We start from the raw sequence: 9459 nt of genomic DNA, 5'->3' as shown, positions 1-9459 counted from the left end.
TAGGCCTAGTGTTAACCTTTATTCTGAGTCTTTTTAGTGTCCATATGTACATATATTTCAGTTGGATTTATCTATGAGTCCAATTCCTGGCTTTCAATACATGTATAGATTTGACTTTCGTAGATAATGACCAGTCTGATTTATTTTTAACACTTGAATATTTTCAAAATGTTTCCTTTCTCTTCATCTATACTCTTACAACTTTTAAAGATAGTAAAACTAGTAAATTATTGCAATAACCTCCCCTCTGGTCTTCTGAATCAACACAGGTTCCTCTTTAACAGTATTGCCTTACTCAACTCATTAATCTTTTTGGAAATGAAAATACGGCCCTTACTTATACTTCTACCACACAACCCCTGAATATACTGTGCTCTATTCCCCACTCCCCCACGTCCTATGCAGCCACCACCATAGCCACAGCATCTGCCTAGTCAACTCCCATTCTTCCACTTGGATTATTGCTCATATTTGTTTGCACTTTTAGCACAAAGTACATAACACAGCTACAATTATACCTGTATCACTATGATTCTTTTATAAATGCCTCTCTTTGCCACAAGATTGTAAGCTCTGTGATGGCAGAGACTTTGTATTATTCTCCTCCAACTTTGGATCCCTAGCACCTAGAACAATGCATAGGACATAGTAGGTGTTCAAAATAGATGGTTTTTGAATGAATGCAATTATGCCTGAATGCGTGAATAAATGTGCTATGCTATTTACCCTACATGGAAGACTCTTTTTCTTCCTTCTTCCTATTCCCACTTTGCCCAGTTAATCATAATTCATCCTTTATATCTCAGCTTATACATCCTTTCTGAATGACTACGATCTCTTTCTGAATCAAAACTTCATTAAAATGCCCCTCCATTGTGCTCTACTTGCAACAGTTCTTTCTTATTCTACTTTAGCATTTTATGTAGCAATGTCTATCTTTTGTCTATCTCCCTCACTAGTTTGTAAGCTCCTTGAGATAGAGGCTATGTCAGGGTCACAAGAAAACCCCAGTTCCTAGAATGGTTATTAAAATAATATTACACAAAACTTAAAACTTTTCTTTTCTTGACTTGGGTCTAGTTTTTTCATTTAAAAAAATTAAATAATGTCTTCATCTTTATTCAATCTAAGGGTATCATGTGATTCATTTTATTAGTCCCAGATGACAAATATGAATAACTTCAGGCATGACAGTATCAAAAGCAATTCATTATCTAAGAAGTAAGATGAAGACAAAGACGAAGATGAAGAACAGGAGGAAAGGAAGAAGAGGATAGAAGAGAGGAAGACAAGAAGGAGAAAAAGTAGGATGAGCAGAGAAGTTTGTAATGTGAGGATAAAAGCTACTGTCCCTCCTCTTCCTCTTCTTCTTTTCACCTGTTCTGACCTCACCCTTCAATATTTCTAACTTTCATTGCTTTTTCACTCAAAAGCTCCAACCACTATAGACTATTCCAAAATATCAATAAAGATATTATTTTAAAGTATGTCTAACTCACCCCAGAAGTACAAAATCCTAAGAATATATATATATATATAATTTAGTTTCTACACAGCTTTATCAAAGAGTCAGTAGTCATGCAATTGACATGGGACTATCTATATTTCTGAAATTTGAATAGCTCCCCATTTCTAGAAATGTCTGAAGGCTGAGTAGATCAAATGAACAGGTAAATACATTTCATCTGACCTTGATTTATATTTAGATAGAGTCTTCAAAAGTGTTTCAAAGTTATTTTATCCAACTTCAATAAATTGTGAAAATGCATTAGTAATATTGATCAATAAAAAACATTTTTTCAAAATTTCAAGATTCTACATATTTGATCTCTGCTCATCATCTACTATAAACAATTAAATGTATCCCATGATGTTAAATTATAACACTGTTATGAGTTGTTTAAAAGAGAAAGAGTGAGAGTCTTGATTGCAATACAGAATATCAATGTTGGTCGAAATGGGAATTATGTCCTTTACTCTATACAAAGATGGTATTTTTTTGCAGATGGCAAAGCGGACAATACTCAGTAACATGACAGCTATAGTACATAAGGAAGAATAATGGTAAACAATCCATAGTTTATGAGTACATTATTGGAGGGATTTAAGGGTTAAAAAACCTGTGAGAAGCTAATGATGGATAACTGTCAGTATTTATATTGATTAACTATGTACAAAGCATATGGTAAAGTATTTGAAGCTCACGCTATGAAATACATCCTTTGGGCAACAGAAATATCATGAAAACTTGAAGGAAAAAGATGAAGTTGACTCTGGTTTGATTTATGGTATTTAAACCTAAAATGTTTTCACATTAATGATTGCTTTCAGAATTAAAAAGATCACAAATGTACACTAAAATTATAAATATTAATAACTCCTCTATTTTCTAATAAAATAATACAGGTTATTAATTTGTATTTGGAATTTTTAGTCTTAAAATATGTATTAGAGTAAACAAAAATTGAGTATAAATTCTATGAGAGCCAAGTTGCTACTGCTGGTGAAAAAAACATAAATATTTATCATTGTTATTTAATAACATCAGATAAACCCAATGTTATCTTTTTAGCAGATTAGAGAAGCCATAAGAAAAAGTAAGCCCCCTAAAAATAACAGTATAATTTTATTCTATTTCATCAAGTTTTAAATTATTCAACAATATATTTTTCTCAAAAAAATTCTTCTTACCAAATATTTCCACACAAATCACATATTATATGCTTAATTTCTTTAGAATCTTTAGTTTTATCTAAAAAATACATTTTATTCACCTCATGAATTCAATTCAAGAAAAACACCTAGGGGAATTTCTGTCATTAAGATGATAAATAAATGGCAAGCAATAGGATATATTGGCACATGAGGAAGCCATTTGGGGTAAAACTAATTTGGCTGGAGTTTGTTTTTCCAGCAGGGCCTGTAGCCTTTAAACTTGCATGTGTATCTGCTTTGCCATGTCCCAAAGGTAAGAGTAAATGTTCTCAAGATAAGGATGCAACTTCCCCCTCATTGGCATTTGCTTAAGGATAAACATTTCTCCCTAGGCTAGGATTTGACTGCTGTACTCATCCTGTGACCACCCAGCTCAAGACAACAGACCTGCCACCAGCCACGCCCATCGAGACAGCAGACCTGCCCCCCACTGTGTCCATCAATAGCTATTCTGGCAGGGCAATCTGACAGGGCGATCTTGTGGCTATTGTAAAAGGTACATTACAATCCTATGTGATACATGCTCTTTGATGGTATATAACCACTCTGTACACTCCACTTCTTTGGTGCCCTTCTTTCTTTATGGAAGGAAGGCCCAGGGCCATGGTCCTCAAAAGTTGGCTCATAATAAACTCACTCCAATTTTGATTTATAGATTGATTATGGATTATCTACGTTGACAAAGATAATACGAGTCTGATGTTCTTCATGATTTTCCAAGATGACCACATTGTACCTCATAGTCTTTCAGATGTTGATCAATACTGAAAATTTATTTTTCTATTCTTGAGTAAGATAGAAATCATAGTTTTATGTCTGACTATACTGATACAATCAATGACCTGTGACTCCTAACATAACCACCCAATAGATTTTATGCTTTGGTCTCTGTAGACTTTAAAATTAAAGTAAATAAAATGCAGAAGCCTTCTAACTTTGGATAACCTCATGCTCTCCTTGTTCACACATCAGGGTGAACATCATTTCTGGGAATCAAATATGCAGAACTAATATTTTATAGTTCTCAAAAATAAAACTCCAAAAGCTACTTCTGACTCTTGCACGTGTGATTAAGATCACATCTAACCCTGTATCCAAATTACCTGGCAAGGAATGTCTCCTGATCTCTAAACTTTTGTCATAAAAGTTATGTCCTATTGTCTCTTCTTTCCATAGTTGGTAATCCCCAAATGGTTATCATATACTTTAACAGTAGCTCAAGGTTTGATCTTTAAACATTCACTCAAAGTTTTGTGTTGATCTGTGCAAGTTGATAGGCCCTACCTTGAGGTTGCATACAGTCATGGTGATATCTGTCAAAATTAATATCGAACTACATAGATCATGTGATGTGAATGTAGTAGAGGAACTCACTGAAGAAAATAAATAAAAGGCATAGTGAAATACCAGTTTATAAAAAGAAATCCATATTTACTCGGATATGGGAGAACCTTCACTCACAATGTTATGAAAACTCAGTCATGGCAGTAAATTCTACTAAAATAGCAGCAGAGCAGTGAAGAGTAAAATATGATGAATAGCCAAAAACTATAATATTTTAAATTGTGTAACAAAACTGAGAATGTTGAGAATCACTGATTTATTGGATGGGTACTGAGTTAGAAATTGACTAGTTGTCAGATCCACATTCAAATTCCATTTCTACTACATAATAGGCAGACATTTTTTGGTTTTGGTGTATATGTTTACTCGTAAAATTGTATTGATAATACCTATATCACAGAAATATTGTGAACACAAAATGTAATACATATATCACAGAAATATTGTGAACCTGAAATGTCTCAATGCCTGGAAAATAATAATGGATAACTAAATGTATGTTTGCTTTCTTCCTCTCCTTTTCATGGAAATAATCAGTCCTCCAGAGGCACATGAAATAATGTCACCTCTCTCTTTCCTGATTCATTGTGCTAGTTCAGTAATCTGAAACTCCCACGAGAATAATCAAAGCACTTATCATATAGAGACAGATGGTGGTAATGGAATTATACCTCAAATTCATACATGTGTGTATGTTGAGTGAGTGAATACATCCTGTCAAGTCACTTGTTTGATGTAGTGGTTGCTTTCACCCCGTGTCTGTTTCCTCACATGTAAAATCAGAGGAACGGAATCTGCAAACTACCTACAGACCATGGGCCAAACACAACGGCTACTTACTTTTGTATGTCCCCCTGAGCACCACTCCGGGGAGCTCACTGTCCCCCTTTCCCTCCGCTCCCAGAGCCTGCTCCCCGCAGTCGCGTCCCATTGCCGCCCGGGCCACCACTGCGCACCGGGGACTCACTGATGGGCAGCGTCCTGAAGTCGCGGTGGAACCTCGGGCTGAGAGAGATGCCTGTCTCCGGCTGAGCTGCCCAAAGAGAGAGCCAGGCTCTCAGGGAGGAGAGAAGGGGGCTGCCGGGATCTGGGAATCACCGGGGCGGAAACTAACCTGGCGTCCGCCTCCCCGACCCCACCCTCAGCCCCCCGGCCCTTCTGCTCGCCCGTCGCTCTTCTCCGGAAACGTCTCCAGCTGGCGGCAGCTAGCGCAGTGCCGAGGCCCGCCCACCGTGTGGCCTACCCCAGGCAAACAGGGTGGGGAAAGAATTGGCTCTCTTGTTACCTAAGCACTTGCATAATATCCTCTACTTTGCCCTTGGGCCTGCAAAGCCCTGCTACTATTTACTCTCCAGCTCGTCAGAGTTCTGTGACGGGGGCGGAAAGCCCTCCGGCGCACTCTCAGCAGGCGTCTACAGACCATGAAGGACTCTTTTCCTCCTGAGGAGCCCTAGGGCCCTGTGACTGAGTCCAAGCTCAACTGCCTGGGACACAAACATTGCATTTTCTTCCTGTGTGCGGTCGGGCTCCTCCTCCTTTCCTTTCCTATCTACAGAAGAATAAATTTTTAGCAAGATGAGCGAAGAATAGAGGCAGCTGTGACCTAAGGCAACGCTAAGGCCAGCCCACCACAGAAAATAAATTTTTATTTCCTATTCTTTCTACTCTCCTAAATCAGCTGAGTTGGCACAGAGACATACTTCTTTGGGGATGAATAGATCATTATGCTTCTTGCAGAACAAGAACCCTACAGTTAACACCATAGTTAATGGTAAAAGATGATGTTTCTCCCTAAATCAGGACCCAGATTAAGAAACCCTCTCTTATCACTTCTATTCAACATGGTCCATGAAATTCTACACAGCTTGGTAGGCAAGAAAAGGTAATGAGAGGAAAAAGTAAACCTTTCTTTATTTGCATGTAACATGATCATCTGTGAGGAAAATCCAAAGGATCTACAAAAAAGCTACTAGAACGAACGTGTTATTTAAGCAAAGTTAATTGATACAAGTTCCCTAGATAGAAATCAATTATATTTCTATAAGCTCATAAAAAATTGGAGTAAAATAGCCATGCCCTTTATAATAGCAACCAAAAGTGTGAAATTCGTAGGGATAAATCTGACAAAAGATGTGCAAGACTTACACTGAAGTCATTGCATTTAGTGGTCATGTTTTTTTAATCTCCTTAATCCAGTGGAGTTAGGTGGGTTCTCTGCTTCAGAATCCACTCCCACATTTTTAGTGTTTGCTCTGGCAGCACCCTACTCCAATATCAAAATATTTGTTTTCTATTGCTGTGTAAAACTTACCCAAATCTTGGCTTCAGTGGTCTGCTGGGGTTACAGACATCCTAAGGCTTGGCTGGGGAAAGATGTGCTTTCAAGCTCACTCACCTGGCTGTCGGCAGGGTTTGGTTTCTTGCTGGCTGTTGACCAGAGGCTGCCCTCAACAGTTCATGATATGGCGTCTGGCTTCATCAGAACAATCCTGAGAGATACTGAGAGAGAGACAGAGAGTTAGAGTGAGAAGGAGCAAGATAGAAGGCACAATCTTTTGTGTCTGAATTTTGGAAGTGGTATCTCATCACTTTTGCTGTATTATGGCTTGATTACCAGGAGGAAGGGTCTGTGTTGGGAGACATTTCAAAACTGCCTACCATGATTTTCCTATCCCCAATAACTCACGTCTCTTCCACATGCAAAAGACATTCACTTCCTCTCGAACTCCACAAAATGTTCATCCCATTATATCATGTCAAAATCTACAATCTTATCGTCTAACTCACATCCAGGTGTGGATAAACCTCCTAGAGCAGAATTCCTCTAGATTTGTAAATCTGTGAAAATAAAGAAATTAAGAGACAACTTATTTGCCTTCCCTCACTCCAGAGGCCCTTAACATATAGTGGTGAAACAGACATAAAGTAACTGCTATAGATACTTCCGGTCAAAGTAGGGGAGAAATAGGAGACACAAAGAACCCACTGGTCCATAGCAATTCTGAAATTCATCTGGACAAATGTTGGAAATTTGATTAGGTTTCAAGGCCTGTGAATAATTCTGTGTGGCTCTTGGCTCCAGCCCGAGCTGAAGTCATCCTTTCTTTTCCAGGCATGTGTTTGCAGTTTAGTTGCTCAGTCAGCTCCCTGCCAGTAGAATTCTGGGGTTCCCAGAGCCTCTTTTATTTTGTACTTTCTTTGTCTCTTTCATTCCAAGCTGACTATGTTTCTTTAGATACAGTTATCTCAAAAACTTTATGGGCTTCTGTGAATATCACTGGGGTTTATTAAATTAACAAATATCTTCAGGATAATTTCTTCTTCACCTTGGGATCCTGCTGAGATGACTGGGAAACAGTGCTCTTAAGCTTCTTAGAAAGCTTATAGTTTGACTGAGAGTAAGGCAGATCCTTAACTTTGTACAGAGCCTCTTGTATGACTACATGATACTGTGATCCTTGTATCATTCTGAGGTCTTAATAACACATCATGTACTCAGGCCTTTGGATTATCTCTAGACCACATCTTTATGACAGGGATGAGAACACATTTTTTAATTTTAGCATGTTTTCCATTCTGGAGAGGCTGATAATTTTCATACCATCATGTTCTGGTTCTTCTTTATTTAAAGGTCATCTCCTCAGTTTACCTCTCTCCACTTATATTTTACTGTAAGCAGCAGGAAGAAGTCAGCAAGCACCTCCAACTTTGCTTTGAAATCTCCGTTGCTACGTGCCCAAGTCCATTAGGTGTATGTTCTGGTTTCCACATAACTGCAGATGACCATGTTGCTATTTTTCCTGCTACCACATGACAGGGATACCAGTTTTCAATAACATGTTTTTCACTTCGTTTAGAGCCCTTACTGGCAAGATGTTCAAAGCCCAGATTTCTATTAATAGTCTGTTCAGAACAATTAGGCTTTCTCTAACATGCCTCTAGAAATCCTTACAGCCTTTTCATGCTGCCCAGTTCCAAAGCCATTTGCACATTTTTAGTGGTCATTATGGTGTCATCCAATAAAATGGTATATTTGTTGCCATTAAAATGTATAAAATGGCATTTGTTCTCTATTGCTGTGTAACAAATTACCCCCAAAATTAGTGGCTTTAACCCACAACGTATATTACCTCACAGTTTTTATTGGTCAGGAATCCAGGTGCAGCTTAACTGGATTCTCTGATTCAGGCTCTCTCAAGGCTGCAATCATGGCATCAGCCAGGGCCTCAGTCATCTCAAGGTCAACTGGGAAAGGATTTACTTTCAAACTCACCGACATGGCTGTTGGCAGGATTCAACTCCTCATAAGCTGTTGATCTGAGGCCACCTTCAGTTACTTGAATGTGGGCTTTTCCAAGGCAGCTAACAATAGGCAGCTGGCTTCAACAAATCAAGCAAGAGTGAAGAGATTGCAAGCAAGACTGAAATTACAGTCTTTTGTAAGCTAATATTAGTGACATTTCATCTCTTTTATTGTATTCTATTACTTAGAAGAAAGTCAAAGATCCAGGTCATACAAGGGGTTACACAAAGGCATGAATACTAAAATGTAGAGATCACTGGGAGTCATTTCAGGAGCTGCCAACTATACAATCATGAACACTTTGCCCATAATTGTTGGGGAAAAGCACCCATTTTCACATTATCCCAGTGAGTAACAGAGGAGATGAGAAATATTTGTTCAAGGGAGACCATCTATGTTCATGGAACTACAAATTCATTAATGTCCTTATCCTTTGATCATCTTTCTAGTGACAGAAAAGGCCAGACAAGTTGAGGTTGATGAGCAAAACTTAGCTTCCAAAATGTATTGAGATTTTGAAAGAAAGAGAAACTTCTAGAATGTACACAGACCTAAAGATATTTGATTTTATGAAATATCAAAACAAATTTTTACTCTCACCAGTTAACTTTTCACTTTCCCTTCCTCAAAGAAGAGAGAACTTTGATCCCTGTTAAGATGAAAGATAAAGGTGTCAATCAAATAAGCCTAGACCTTTCATTATATGCAAAAATGGTTTTAATCTTTTTAAATTTTCAGCAAGTCTGTTTGAGTGCTAGTATAAGTGAAATAGTTAAATAGATACATAAAATTGATAAAATGAAAGATTCTACTATGGTCTGAATGTTTGGGTCCCCTCCAAATTCGTATGTTGAAATCCTAACCCCCAAGGCAATGGGTTAGGAGATGAGGCCTTTGAGAGGTGATTAGATCATGAAGGCAGAGCCCTCATGAATGGGATTAGTGCCCTTATAAAGAGGCCCCAGAGAGCTAGCTCTTCCCTTCCACCGTGTGAGGACATAGCAAGAAGGTGCTGTCTGTGAACCAGGGTGCTTGCCCTCAGTAGACATTGAATCTGCCAGCACCTTGATCTTGGACTTTCCAGCCTCTAGAACAAA

The sequence above is a fragment of the Diceros bicornis genome, chromosome 25 (genome assembly GCF_020826845.1).
Source record: "Diceros bicornis minor isolate mBicDic1 chromosome 25, mDicBic1.mat.cur, whole genome shotgun sequence".
In the NCBI taxonomy this organism is placed as follows: Eukaryota; Metazoa; Chordata; class Mammalia; order Perissodactyla; family Rhinocerotidae; genus Diceros; species Diceros bicornis.
This window is presented reverse-complemented; position numbering follows the sequence as displayed.